This window comes from Triturus cristatus, chromosome 5_1 (genome assembly GCF_964204655.1).
Source record: "Triturus cristatus chromosome 5_1, aTriCri1.1, whole genome shotgun sequence".
NCBI classification, from domain to species: Eukaryota; Metazoa; Chordata; class Amphibia; order Caudata; family Salamandridae; genus Triturus; species Triturus cristatus.
In genome coordinates this window covers 957441802-957457889 of record NC_140587.1, presented here as the reverse complement: position 1 = coordinate 957457889, position 16088 = coordinate 957441802, and the positions used below count along the sequence as shown (strand labels likewise).

Below are 16088 nucleotides of genomic sequence, written 5' to 3'. Positions count from 1 at the left end.
TTATAAGAAATAACATACCCCCAACATACATAAAAAGGATAATATAAGTCACCTTGAAGTTCTGTGACATTATGAAGTTAATTAGCATGAAGCCGTGTGTCTCTGTATGACCACAGAGCTCATCCGTGACTGCCAATATCTAATTAATTAGTGGCGGTTCGCAGAGGGAGTGCTGCGAGGTGGTGGGGTGGAGCGGGGGAGGGGCGGGTAGTGGAGTCGGACATATGACGGCCAGGAGTAAAGTATGTAAATAAATAAATAGAACTATTTACCTTGTGCTCGCTGCATCGCCGCTTTGGCGATGCAGCGAGCGCAAGGCAAATAGTTTTATTTATTATTATTATTAATCAGATTTGTATAGCGAATGGCTGCACCAGCAACGGGGCGTCCCAGCGCGACCCCAAACCAAGACAGACGCCCAGGAGACAGAAGTGAGATGTTAACTGAAAAAGATGTTAATTGACATTTACTTACTTTACACCTGGCCGTTGTATGTCCAATTCCACTACCCCCCCAACCTGCCCCCCCCCGACTCACCCCACCACCCCACAGCACTCTCTCTGCAAGCCGCCACTGTCATTATTGCACAGATGGACGTCCTTCATCCCCAATATGATTGTAAGGGTTAAATCATTGTACTGTATAGAAAAATTGAAAAGCAGGTCAAGGGAAGGAAGTGAGTGAGGGGAAGGGAGTTGGGAGGGACTCTCAGCCTTCTTCCATAAACCGCCGGGTTTTCATCCATGGTAAATGTACATCTTTGTCTTACCCTCAGTCTCTCCTTCTAGGCAACTCTCAACTCTTCAGCCTTGAACTTGCTGTTCACTGTTATTCTGTCTCTCTGGGTCCCGGCCAAGTGCTAACAAGAACAGCTGTATTTGTGAAACCTGAAATGCACCTAGGTTCAGTTTTTTCACTTTTGAGTCTGATTATGCATGGGAATTGCTGGGGATTAATTTACCTCGTAATGATCCGACACGCACACAGAGCTGTGCCTATTCTAAATCGCTCTTCCTGTGGCGCAGAAGTAGCTCCGGGTCATTAATGCCCCTTAACCATATGGAATGTCGATTTTCGTGGCACGCGGAGATTGGCAATCAGGGTATCTGAAAAGCATTTAGGAGACTCGCTCCAAACGCCAGTCCTCCATTTTGTCAAAATACTGTGCCTTCTATTATTCCCTCCTCTTGTGAGGTGATGGCTGTGCTGCCTTGCCTGCCACTCATTTTAAAGGGAAGAATTTCTGAATTATACAGCTGCACATATTAGAAGCAGATTATATGTTTCACTGCTCCCTAAAGACTGGCAGCCTTTATAATGCAGAGTCCAGCTAGAGGGAAAAGTCATTATCAATGGGAAGAGATTTAATGAATTGGCTTATATGTTTACCCTGCATTCCATAAACCTTGGTTCTAATCCCAGCTTTGGCACTTGATCACACATTGTGATATTCTGAGCAAATCACCTTATCGCCCTGTACCTCAACGTGTACATGAGTGCTGTAGTTGTGTGAATATGTAAGCTGTACAAGATGTGGTTTAGTACTGCCCGAATTATATATTTGCCTCATGCCCTGTGTACAGCCGCTCATGCATGAGATACTCGTTTTACAGTAAACATGTTCACTGCAAAAGGTATGGGGCCAGATGTACGACACTTACAATTTGCGAATCACGTATTGCGTTGTTTTGCGACTCCCAATTTGCGACTCCCAAATTAAAATGTACAACAGTGTCTCAGACACTGTTTGCGATTCCTAATGGGGTCGCAAATCGCATGCCTCATTAATATTCATGAGGCTGGTGCAATATGCGACCCCATTGGGAATGGCTAGCACTCTGAGGGATGGTGGCCTGCTGGGGTCAGCAGACCACCATGTCTGTGACTGTTTTTAAATAAAGCTATTTTTTTTTTAATGCAGCCGGTTTTCCTCACAGGAAAATGGGCTGCATTCAAAAAAGAAAAATTAAACGTTTCTGTTTAATTTTTTAAGGGACCACTGCCTGCTCTTAAAAATATTTTTGCATCCATTCACAAAGAGGAAGGGGTCCCCTGGGGACCCCTTTCTATCTGCGAGTGGCGTACCACCAACTTGAAGTAGTTGGTACACTGCAAGTGATTTGCGGCTGCAAATGCGGTCGCAAAAAAATGGTACATTCCATTGTGACTCGCTATTAGGAAGTGACGCCCCTTCCTAATAGCGAGAGTCACAAACGCTATTTTGCGGTTCACTGACTCGCAAAATAGCGTTTGTACATGCCAGGACCCTTTTTTGCAGTCGCAAACGGGCCAATTGCCCGTTTGCGACCGCAAAAAATGGTCATACATCAGGCCCATGATCTGCCGTTTTGAAGGATTTTTTGTCGTCACACTGGATCCTAGTCAAGAACGCCAGTTAGTAAAAAAATGGAAGTCTGCTCCAGTTTTAATAACCTAACAACTGGTGCAAATTTACAATTTCCAGGGACTCACAAAGGATTCCTTGGTTAGTTTTATGTTAATGAACATGCAACACCATGCATGAGCTGAAAAGAACGCCGCAGCGAAACACAGTTATAACCAGTGGCCTGTGCTTCATTGACAGACATACCAGTCTGGCATTGTAAGGAATACTTCTCAGTTGTGGCATTGAGGGATCCTTCGGACTGCTCATGTCCTCACCTAAGAGCAACCCTGGAGGCAGGGCCGGCCTTAGGCATGGGCGAGCTGGGCCCAGGCCCAGGAAACCAATATTCCGTGGGGTGCAGCAGGAGAGCTGCCTGACTTAAGGTTTTGCAAACAGCAGCTTGTCCATCCCACTTGGTTTCAATTGGGTCCCGTTAAAGACTTTGTAATCAGCCCTAAAGTACCTCAGCATAATTGTTGGCACCTGATCAACCCCTTGCCCTTCTCTCATCTTCCTTACACTTCCTGCCATCACACCGCAATGACCTTCCCCCAACAACAAACACCACATTTTCTTTCCATCCAGTGCGCTCTGCCGGTCAATCCAATTTAGGGCCGGCCCTGCCTGGAGGCCACACTTAACTTTTCACCACTTTGGTGGTGCACAGATAGTGTTTCTCTCAAAGGTCTTTTTGTCTGGGCACCAGTATTTAAAGTATGGCAGAGGCACATGGGTGAAAGCTTTCCCTTTTTTCCATGGAGCCATACCTCAAACCAAATAATGGAACAGCCACTCTATATTTGCACATGCTATTGTGACCTGGGGAAATGGGTAGTACTGAAGAAGCAGAAAAAACATCTACAATCTAATGTATAATATGGATGAGCACAGGAAATGTAAAAGGGGCACAAAAGCATGTAGCACTAGATTTCTTCAAATAGTCATTTGAAAAACAATTTGGCATGCAAAATCCTTACATATGGAAATGTGTATCTACCCATATCACTTTTCTTCCTACTATTCCTCATGAGGAAAACCCTACTTCAAGACTCATTTTAATTATGAGCTGTTCCCACCATAGAAATGCAATGATCCCTGCACTTTACAGGAGAAACTACCTGGAAGCAGAATGTGAATGACTACATACGTGTTTGTTTGCGTACGCCTATATTTGTAGATAGAGTCTCCATAGAAGGTTCACAGATCCTCCCCAGTCCTAAATTTGTAAATTTATAAATGTGTAAATTCCATCTCAAAAGCAGAATTTTAGTATTAACAAATCACAGTTGCTGTTGTAAAATTTGGTAAACCAGGATTCAGAGTTTGTCTTCCACAAAATGGATTTAGTTGCACTTCCAAATAAAGTTAGGTGCACAAGTGACTCTGGCCCTCGATTTGCTCTGGCTCACACCTGTTGGTTATAAAACTCTTCTGTAAACTATATACACAAACACGGTGACTAGATCACATATTTCAATGGTGCACCACTCTCTTCCAGCATTTCACCCACTGACATCTTAAAGTAGGTAGATTTGATATTTTTTTCAAGTGCACCTAAACATTCAGGAAGGGTAAAAATAAGAACTTGAAATATTGTTGAATTGGAAAACTTGGGTATCAATAGCAGTAGGAGCAGAGCACAGGGATGTAGGGTCATGGCGGTAGTTGCAAGGCAAGAGTAGTCGAGGTGGGAAACACACGACTGGAAGGAAGAATAAGATATAAAATTTGAGATGGGTGACCCCTATTACTATGTCATATCGATTAAGTAGAAGATTTAGAATCCAACAGTCACGCTAGTGGATCTCAGTGAGAGCGTACACAACATATAAAATTATAGGTGGGTTAGCAATGTGTTGTAATTTATCTTAGATAGGACATCTATTTTTCCTACTTATCTCTTTTCCCCATCTTTTTCCTTCCTAACAGAACTGTGTTTTTTTACTGAGGGGTTCTGTGTGACATCAAATAGATAACAAGAGCAAAGATTAAGGGCCCCATTAGGATTGCGGGCGGATCGCAATCCTAATGGGGCCATCCGGCGGTGGCGATCAGCCTGCCGGATGGCCCCATATTACCCCCGCCATATTACTATTTCGAGGGGCTCCGCGGCGGACGGTAAGACCGTCTGCTGCTTTACTGCCGGTCGGATTTCTGGCCATATTAGGATGTGGCATATTTCATGCCTTTCCATGGCAGAGACTCCGCCATGGAAAGGCATGCAGTGTTTGCTATGGGGGCCCATGGCAGACCCCCAGGAGGTTGGGGGGCTGCACTTGGGGGGTACCCATGGTACCCCCCAACATTGACATGGACAAGGTGGCAGGCACCGCGAGGTGCCTGTCACGTTGTACATGCCAATGCACAACGTCCATTCACAACATTGTGGCGGGCGGTGCTGTGAGCACCGCCTGCCGTAATGTTGTGAATGCGGGATGCCACCGCCACGGTGGCATCATAATTGATGGTGCAGGTCCGCCGCACCACTGGCGGCCGGTCCTGGCACCGCTATGGTGGCGGGCATCCTGATGGGGCCCTAAGTTGTCTATGATTTCCCGCAGAACCCCTAAGTGTCAAACCGCCCTAAAATTGACGTTTTGCCCATCTACAAATTTGTGTTATGTATGGCTCACAAAAACATTGTCCCCGCTTTCGAAGAATAAGCAGGAGCAGAAGAGTAATGGGTGACCCATACATTATATGACCTGTCCTCCCTGTCAACAATGTAAAAGAAATCGGCCTCCCACCCCAAACATACTTCCACTCTTTCAGCTCCACAAGCTGTGCTCCCCGCTTTCCAGTGCTGCTCTGACAGGCTCTCAGACACCCCAGCCAGACCATCCTGAAATTCATTTATGACTTAGCAATGGTGGGTAACGAGTTCTGTTACTCACTGTGGCTTCTTCATAGTTGGTAATTTCTGTTAGATTCCAGTGGCTTTCAATGAGGGCCAAAAATCACATTTCTGTTCGTAGTATCCTGTAAGCAGGGCGTAATTAATTGAATAATAAGGACTGAGGACTAATGTTTTCTCAGGAGCCCACTGCCAGCTACGTAGTCTTATTTCCACCCTAGGCCTCTTTCTTGCACCACTCTATCCTGCCTGTCTCTTTATCTCACTCTTGCAGCTTCCTTTTTCACTGTTTTCCTATATTTCTCCTCTTTCTTATTGTCTCCTATACAGCCTTTCCCTCTTTTGTATTTGGTCAAAGTCTGATAAGATAATGAAATATACACCACAATCCCCAAAAAGTCAACAATTTTAAGAAGCTGGAAATGGTATATACAGGACGGTGTTGGTGGTACTAAGCCAAGATTGGCGCAAATTGGTAAGTTTTCAAACCCCCAGCAAAAAGAGGTTCTTACAGAAATAATATCTGCAATCTATATGTATGTATTTGGAAGGAGAGCAGGGGCTGCCAATGTGCACACTTTTTCCTGGTGGTCGCCATTTTTTTTGAGGAGCAGATCTGGATCAACTATCTAGTGTGTGACAGGATATTTCTACATAGCAGCATTTCCCGTGTTTTTGGGGTGGTGAAGAGAAAGTCCTTGACAGTGCCTTATTGCCTCTGAGGCCATTAAGAAGGGCCACCACCACCCTCATCCCCAGCCATCGAGGTTTTAAATGCAGTGTAACTTTAAGTGGAGAAACGTCATCCTGACATTGATTGGGTGAGTGTCTACTGACCTTCTTAGCATGGAACAGCCACACCACCTACACTGCTGTCAGGGAGCACACACCAGGAAACTAGTGCATATGTTTGTTTATTTGATATTTTTCTATAGCGCAGCTGCACCGGGTGTTATTAGCGAGCTTTATAAATAACTACCACTTACTGACATAATCCAACACTGAACAGATGCAAGAGGCTTTCGAGAGGAGGGGAGAAATGAATGTGCCTAGTAGACACAGGTGGCGGCTCACCCTTAGCACTTTGGGAGCAGTGGGGGTTTAGGCAGGGCTTTAAGTGGGATGTAATTAAGGGCGTGGCTTAAAAACACGTAAGCTAACAATCTATGCATAGCATAGTGTGCCGCCCGACTGGTATTGTGCTTCTTCTGTCATTACGTCCATATATACGTTACAAGTAGCATTACACCATCAACAAGCCAGGGCTGTGTCAATGGCTGTTGGTTGCCTAAAGTAAAAAAGTAGCAACTATGGCTTCGTTATATATAATATTGAAAATGCTTCAGGTCTGAAATGATGAGATTATGAAAGATTTACAACGAGTCTCTTCGATGATACATGCAGGCAGTGGAGGAGATACTGCTGCAGAGTTAAGATTTTTATTTTTTTCACCCTGAGGGTGAGGGCAAAAATGGAGAGCCCAAAAGAGACCGCACCTGCGTTTTAGAACTGCCGGTACTGAGCATCGGAAGGACCCGGCTCACTTAAAGCCCTGGGCTTAGGCACAAATGTGAGGGAAGTTGGGCAGACCACGGTCTAAGTCTTCCCCAGGCCCTTTGCTTTGCGTGGCCTCACACCATCTGCAACATGCTTATTTATAGATTTTTAAAATAAAGCTACCCTCGTTATGAATGGCGAGGTGGTTGACCCTTGATCGCGCAGATGTAGATGTACCTTGTTTTCTCATTTGTTCAGGACATATTTGTAAACTTTGAAACAGGTTCTCCTCCTGTGAAGAGCCCCACTACAATATGATGGCCCAGGCCTGCAAGACCTTATCACATGGCTGACCTATTTGCAGACTAGTATAGGAGGTATGAACTCGAATATAGCAACATTAATACAGTCTCCCCTGTATATTGTGTATAAGAAGGACGTTTGATGAGTAGAAGGTACTAAAGGGTGCCTCCCCTGGATAAGGAACATGATGTAGGGTTACAGGGATGCACCGCTGTTCATAATGCATTTTATGCACGGACTGCCTACTGACTAGACAACAATGGTCCTTCTCATAAACCACTTCTAAAAATATAAGCACACACTATAGTGCATTAAATCTGAAAGAAACAACCAAGACATATGCGTATTTATGTGTAAGGTGAAAAAGCAATGCAGTGCTCAGTGCAGTGAAAAGGTGCTGTGTAGGAAAATCGATGAAATAGTAAAAGAAAATCACGTTAGTGGCCAAAACAATGCCATGTTCACAGGTGGTGAAAATGTACATCTGGCCAAAGATTCCCAAAATGGATAATGGTTACGACCTTGATATTAAGTTAAAAATAACCTACGGAATGTTGACGTTTCAAACCCTGTTTTCTAATGGGAGGTCCTTCCTCAGGACTAAAGATGATAATATGCGTATCTGGGATTATGATTGTCTATGGTCAAAGGATCCTGGCATAACCATTTGAATTTGAAAAAATACCTCCGGCATACCTAATGCATGGAAACAGGGGCTTGAGAGGAAAAATCCATTGTATGAGAATTAGCGAGATATGCAGTATATGCAGGGGGAGCCACAAAGGAACCTCGGGTCATCGATTCTCACGCAGCTCAAATGAATTGAGACAATGATGTAAATGTCCACCGAGTCAGTGGCCAGTGAACCATTGAGCACAAAGTGCAAAAAGGAGTAGTCCATCAGAGACGTCAGACAAAAAGGAAACAGCAAGAAATGACCGTCCTCAACTTTTAGTTGAGGAAGGTTATTTCTTCCCTCAAAATTACTCCAGTGATATTATACAAATTTCAGCAATAAACTCTACCAGTGTCTGTGCATAACATTGCCCTTGTGGGCTAGGGCAGCATCAAAATAGAATAGCATGAGATAGCCGGTGACTGATGGCTATCACGGGCGGAAAGTTAATAAAGGTCTGACTCCCGACGATATCTGGCAGCGCCTCCGCAGAATAAAATGTGCATTTTTCATTGTGTGGAAACCGGGGAAAAATATACCTCCCAGGCATCTTAATATTCGTAGACCATTTCCGTGTTTATCATAAGAATTAAATCACATATGCGAATTGCATTAAAAATAATACAATTCCTGAATCTTGAAAATTGATCTGCAGAGAATCTGCTGTCAGGCGAGCTCGATCGAGTCTACAACAAAAGAGTGGGTTGGCTAATCTTTACAATGGTGACATAAGGGGCAATTCGATGACAGCTGGGTACTTTGAAACCAGGCCAGATTTTCACTGGCAATCACAGCTAACCTATAAATGCTTAATGGAGTAGTTGTTTCAGCTGAATTGGGGGGGGGGGCAGAAACGTCTATAACGAATCAAAAGAGATACCAAGAGTCTTATGGTCTACTATAGCCCACCATATGTCTGTACTACAAATAGATGTTTACAGTTCCAGATTATAAAACAGGAAAAGTAGGTACCGGCCTATGGGCCCACTCCGTTTAGGGGCCCCGCGACAACGGATCAAAATAATATTAATTTGATCTTGAAAGAAAATTACAATCAAGCTTTCCTAAATTGTTTCCAAAAGATAGAAAAGACTGAATCAACTCAAAGAAACGAAAACTTTACATTAAAGACTATATAGAGAAAATACTGTATTAATGTAATGTACCTATTGAATATGTTTTGTTGGTTTATTAAAATTAACAAAATTGTTTTTGTTTGATTACATTAATCATTGCTAATGTTTAGTTCTGTGTAAAAAAATTGGTTTATTAAAATTGTTGTTTGGTAAAATTAAAAACTTATTAGGAGGTAATTTGCGAGAGGGGTCCTGAATGTTTGTCTGCCTAGGGGCATCCACAGGGTTTAATCCGGCAATGGGTGGTTACAAAAATAAAAATTGTAGTGGATCTGGGTTTCGCATTGGATAAACGTAAATCCCCATCAAATGTATACCATTAACTATATAAATTATATTCCTGTGTCCGGAAATGGAGAGTTTTCTACATTCTTGGAACATGGAGATATGCCCACCATAGACCTATCAGAAGCTTTTATTGAGCCCTGTCAAAATCATTTAGCATACCCCACTCTAGTATTTACACAAGAAGCACCCCAGGGCATATTATCAAGAAACGGCGTTAAAATTATCGCCGCTAAAGCGGCGATAATGAGCTTGATAATATGCCGCAGAGAATTCCAATAGAAGCCCATGTTCTGGTGTGAACATGGGTTTCTATGGGAATTCTCTGCGGCATATTATCAAGCCCATTATCGCCGCTTTAGCTGCAGCTTTCTGCCGCTAAAGCGGCGATAATTTTAACGCCGTGCTTGATAATATGCCCCCACGTTCTTTCAATATTTATTTTCTGGGGAGAGAGTTCAGCTTGAAAGACAGCTCCAGCATTTGGACCCACTTAGTGGCATGGTCCCCATGCTGCCTTATCGTGAACGAGCAGACCAAACCTGTTTTCTTATTTTGCAAAAAGGATTTGTAGCAGAATTGCGTGGCCACATAAAATGTGGGGCCAGGAAACCCACTTGTGACTGACCTGGCTTCTGGTGCACTTGATCGAAAACAGTAGCAAAAAAAGCGATACTTTGCTGTTAGATGACTTACCTTTTTTAGGGACTTATTTACAAGCCCCTTGCACTGCCGGTGCGCCACTTTTTCCCATAATAAAAATGACGCTCCGGCCGCGCAAGGGAGTTGTAAATAAGCCCCTTAGAGTGTAGCACAGTTTCCGCACGTGTTATTTTTAATGGTGTTTGGATAGCATTCATTAACCGAGGAAAGGCTTCTCATTGGCTGCATCATGAACAATGTGCTGCTCTGTAAAAATTGGTTTGCACACCTCCTTTTGCACAGGTAAAGCTGCCTTACTGTGATTAACACTCCTAATCACTATATTATGATCAGCTTAGATGCCTGATTTACAATTTTCATCAGTTGGTGCATTTCAGCCTAGCTACCAGTGCCTCAGACCAGCGCCTGGTAATTTCGCTCCCTTCAGTCAATGCTGCCAGTGGTCCCCTTAATGCTAAGGTGAAGAGTTAGTTGGTTTTCTGAGAGGAACCCCTGAGATTCAGTGCTTAATTTGTGCTGGTGTTTGCCAGTGCCTGGCACAGCCATCCACTTATAAACATTGGCATGTAATTATTCGAATCTATCATATGGTGGTGCTGTCTGTGTATTTTTTTTTTTTTGCAGAGATCCGTTAGTAGAGAATTTAGCTATTTAACATACCTTAATTTTTTTTTTTAAGGGTGAGTGGTGCCAGCTGCAGTGGACACGTGTGAAAAAAAATTGGGCTTAGGCACGTAAATTTTAAACATAAATAGGCTCATGCATCAAACATGCCATTTGCGATTCCTTATTAGAGAAAAATAAGGATTCACTAATAAGGAAGAGCAAATGCCTATGCATGTAGGAATCGCTGGGAAAATAGCGATTCCTACAAATTCCTTAATTGCGACTCGCAAATTGCGAGTCGCAATTATGGAATGGCTCCCCATTAATTCCTATGGGCCTACAGGCCCATAGGAATGAATAAGAGATTGCATGCGCAATTTGCGAGTACCAATAGGTACTCAGAAATTGCACATGCAATTTCAAGGGTGCAAGAGTGTCAAAATGACACCTTGTTGCACCCCTGAAATAGTGATGTGCACCTATATTGCGCACACACATGCCCCAAGGGCATGTGTGTGCGCAACATGAAACTAAAGTGCATTTTTCAAAGTTTTTGCAAATGACCATCAAGTTCAACTTCATGGTAATTTGCGGCCCCTAATAGCGAAATCGCTATTCTAAAGTGGTTCTTGCATTGCATTGAAGGAATCGCAGATTGCGATTCCTTAAATGCAATCGCAATTTGAGAAATCCAAATAATTGCGAATTCTCAAATTGCGAGTGCCTTGAACCTTGATGCATCGCAAATGCCCTTTTTGGAGGTGCAAACGGCCGATTTTTGCGAATCGCACCATTTGCGCTCGCAAAAATGGTTGATGCATGTGCCTGAAAGTACTGCTGAGGTTTCGCAAAGAATGGGAAATTACCAGGTGATTCAGTAATCCCCGCTGATGTTTTGGCTGTTTTTAACCGCTGAAAGCACATCCTAAAACTTGAGAGAAACAAGTCGTGTCCACGGTGTTCCTGCTTATCTAATAATTATGATGGGCTTGTTAACTTATGTCATTAAACTCGTCAGCCTTAATGGACGCGGTTTGATCCAGTGGACCCCACCCACACACAGGATACCATTCTAGAGAGAGCCCCACCCAAACACCCAGACCAGCAGGCCTCAACCAATGATACTGGGTCTCCCATTCAGACTTCCATTGTGGCCATCTCTCAGAAACACTCTCACTTTGGAATACTCCAACTCAGATGCCAGTGTGCACACCGCTGCCAGCAGTGGGCGTCCTTCAAACACTCCAGACGAGATACCTTATCACGGGGTTCCTGCCTTTGAAATTCATCCTACATCTTAATTTGAGTCTAATCCCATCCATTGTTAGCCTTGAAAAAGTCACTTTTGTGACAAAACACTTGTCAGCTGTTGTGATGACGTACGCACTGTGGATTACAGGACGCTCCAAGTCTCAATAAATTCTTTTAATTGGACCTATCTTATACGAGTCCTTACTTTATGGACTTTAACTTCTCTGGACTTCAACCTGAGTGCTGCTAGACCTTTTGCAGCCTGTGGCAGCCCCTGAGTTTGCTGCCCCACGAAGGCAGCAGGTAAGAGCAGTGGGGATGGGGTGACGGTGATTCCAGCATTTGTCACCCTGTGACGGCCACAGGTGAGAGGGGGGGAAGTCCGCCATTCCCAAAACTCATGTCACTTGGGGCGGAGCACCCCGGCCCCCCTCCTTGTAACGCCACTGACTGACCACAAGGTCGCTTCCATTAAGGCATGTGTCGATCGTTCTGCTAAGTGAACCAAAACTGCTAACTTTCATACCTCCAGATGTAGTGGTATTGCATGTTGCAAGCTTGCACTTCATCATGAAACTGAAATTGGCACTATGGCCAAATGTCGCACTCCTGCAGGAGAATAACAATCAAGTGCATTACTATTCTTGGATCAGTTAAGGAGGCTGGGCAATCTTTCTCTGCTCTGATTGGTCAGACAATGTTTAGGCATCCACTCCTCCCACATTCCAGCTCTGCAGTTTTAACATAGAGTGAAGGTGGACGTCCACCTTGTGGTACCTCGTATAACCCGAAAACAGTGCTGGAGCTAGTCCATGTCATTGGGCTGCTCGCCAGGCTTTCTCTGACGCTGGCTCAACCCTTTGGAATTCACTGCTAGAAGACATCAGATGTATTAAGGACAAGCTTTCATTTCAGAAAAAAATAAAAACCATCTGTTTCAGCTCCATATGGATACTCAAGTCTCCTTCATTTGCAACACGTTCCTGCGAATCGATCACATTCCTTGTCGCACGTATCATTTGTATTTATGACTGTTGATTTCAAATCTTTCTCCCATTCCTGATTCAACTAAATACTAGTGAATAGTTAAAGTGTTTCTCAAGAAACTAAACATCACCTTCTCCTTCTTAGAATCAACTCCTCTCCCTCACTTTGTTCATCTTTCTGTGCTATATTGTCTGATTGTCCACTCAGTAGAAAAAACCCTTCTTCAGCTTGGTAATGTTAGCAACAGAAAAGTATGTGACAATTGAGCAAATATAATTTGTAAACGTGCATAACACTGAGAAGCCCACGTTCCTACTGAATAGACCGGCCTTCCATTCTCTAAACGTCTGTAATGCATGTGTTCATATTAACATATAGCATGGCCTGCGTTGTGTGCCCCATTCTCTAAACACATAGGGCCTGATTCAGAGTTTGACAGACAGGTTGTGGAGGAGTATTGTGTCTGCCAAACTGTCCATTCACTCTAATGAGAGTGCACCGTAGTGTTAACGATGGCGGGATGCCCTGCTGGCTCCTCAATCAGAAACCCTTACACCTACGGCCTGACATTGTAAGGGCCTTCTGTGCAAGGGCATCAGATAATCTGCCAAAATTAGAGCAGACAGGCTGATGTACGATTTTCAGTGTGGCACCGCCATGAAACCCCTGGCAGTTCCAAACTGGAAAAAATGTAACCGCCTTAAAAAAGTCATTAATTTTTTATTCTTGTTTAGTTTTTTGTTTTCGAAAAAGAACTTCTACTTTTGGTAGTTGTTTTTTGGAAAACAAAAAAAGGTTGAAGAGCAGCTGCCTAAAACATGGTGGTCGCTCCCCAAACTTTCAGGTTTCTGAGAACACAGGGGTCTCCACAGAGTTGGAAGACATCTTTAACCCCTTCCCCACTCATGACGGAACCACTCCGTCATGAGCCACGGTCGCCGTGTGCTCATGACGGAGTGGTTCCGTCATGCTGCGGCCGTTGGCGGCCGCGCCGCCCACGCGGCGCTAATTCCCCGCCTGTGCGGGCGATTAGCGCAGTGGGCGGAGTCATGACGGAACCACTCCGTCATGAGCACAGCTCAACCGCGGCTCATGACGGAGTGGTTCCGTCATGACCACCGCGTCACCGCGCTGCCCCCAAACCCCCCCCCAGCGCTGCGGCGGAATTCCCGCCGCAGCGAAAGGGTTAAATATGGCGGCCAGTAGTCCAGCCAGGGTGGCAGAGGAAATCACCCCCAGCACCCTGACAGACGGCAGGCACCTGCCATAGTTTGAAAAAAGCCCTTAGTAAAAGCTATGCTATGCCATACTTATCAGCTGTTTATGGACAAGATGCAGCCTTGATGTATTGTATTGTATTGTAATTGCATTTATATAGCGCTTACTACCCCTGACGAGGCGTCAAAGCGATTTTTCGGCGAGTACCACGCTACTCGGGGACCCATAAAGGATTAGTGGTGAATTAGTATAGTGAAATATGAAAGTAATTTGAGTGGTGGATATTGGTCAGTTATTTGGATTGTGAAGATGTGTTAATAAAGAGTATTGATAAAAACCCACTGTGGCCCGTTTTCAGTGTCAAAGAGTCTATGTTGCCATTTCACCTTGTCTTGTGGGGATTAAAGGACGTGTATTTTCAATTATGTTACCTCTCTAAAGTTTGTGAAAAATGCAACTTCATACATCGCCCCTCTCCGAAAAAAATTACCAGCCTCATTTCTGCCAGATGAAACATGTTTACTCGCCAGGAGAGTGAAGTACTATATACATAGCGCCAGGTTACCCGTAGGGTGTCAGTAGCGCTACATAAGCAACTATAATAATAATAATAATAATAATAATAATAATAATAATGCAATCGGGCCCCAAGAATTTGCTTTCACACTCATAAGGGGTATGGAAAGTGCCATATACATATCAGTACAATACTAAACCACCAGCGTTTCCGAGAGGTAATGAGTAATCATGCTGCATACTTCACGACTATGTGAAAGAACGAATTCCCATGTATACCATGCTACTACTAGTAATAGAAGCAAAAGGTACATATGACCCATTTTATCACGATTTCAGATCACAAACACTGCTTGCTTGGGGTCTGCCCTGGCAACATCCACCTTTTAGGTGATTGTAACAGCGTGCATAAAATGGGAAAATGTGGTTTGGACAAGTGCAATAGGGGTGCAAGAGCAATTGGCATGCATTTTGTAATCATTTCTTCGTTGCCAGACTTCAAATAAAGAGAAAACACTTATGGGAACACTGTACAACTGGTAATTGCACAGCAGAGGTTTACAGCCGATTTTGGCACCAGGGTCCAAAGGAATTTGATAGTGGAGGTTTTCAACTATTTGCCCTACTGTGGGTATGCAATATACCCTTTCTCTTTGGTATCTGCACTACCATTCTCCGATATTGCACAGAGGTAGGTCAAATTTCCACAGGACTATTTTTAGACAAGCATTGACAAAGCCAAATAGGTCTGGTATTGGCTGTCAGTTTTTGGCTTTGTCAATGTTTGTTTTGTCATGGTTTTTGTAAAACTGCCAGGCCCTCACCAATATGTAAAATACACATTGGCTTAAAGCAAGACTTGCATTTTAGCCTCTTAAAGCACACTTTGCTAAATCAGTCTCAGTAGTGAAGTAGTTCCTTTGTGTGGATGTGCTCTCTCTAACAGTGCAGAAGTCTGTCACTCACAGTGAAGTTAGCCAATGGCTGAAGTGGGCTGACCCAGTGCCTCATGCTGTGTGCTGTAATGAGCAGAAGAAAATGTGACAACAACAAACCAATGGGTGAAGATGGCTGGCTGAAATTCCCTAAAAGTATATATTAATCAGATAACGTTATTAGACTCAAGATGTCTTGGCTAACACCAGACCTAATAAAACATGGCTGAGACTATATCTCGCTAAAGAGGGTGAGTGGGCCTGCACACCTAGTGTACACAAGTTAATCAAAAATATTAAAAATAGAAAAAATGAGTAATAATTCTTTTTAGCATGCATTCACGTGGGGGATGTGAGCCTACATCTCAACACTGTGCATGTCAAGTATCACAAAATTGGCAAAATCGATGTTTTTGTGAAAATTTGATTGCTCTTTTAAAATGACATTTGGGCTGCAAAAACATTCGAACTAAAATAGAATGATAAATAAGTTGACGCTGTTTACAGTATTGCCAGTTGCTAAGAGGCAATCAAGTGTATCGGGAAAGTACTAAGTAGTTTGAAAGAAGTGCATCTGCCACTGTTCTAGGAAGCAGTGACAAGTTCTTGACAGTGTATTATTAAGGCCTGACAGCCGATTGCCACCCACGTTAACGTGCCTCTGTCGTGTTTCAACTATAACTAAGGTGATTCACGAAAGAAAGTTTGTAAATGGATGTTTGTGTGAAGGATTCTAACTCAGGAATGTGCAAAGGTGACATTTACACTTCTGAGC

The 16088-nt window shown here is 43.6% G+C and overlaps 1 protein-coding gene across 1 annotated transcript in view; it reads left to right on the top strand.

Annotated features, from left to right (window-relative positions):
• The window catches only part of PHACTR1 (phosphatase and actin regulator 1), a 1250807-nt gene that overhangs the window by 143981 nt on the left and 1090738 nt on the right, over positions 1-16088 (top strand). The gene's annotated exons all lie outside the window — the stretch shown is intronic.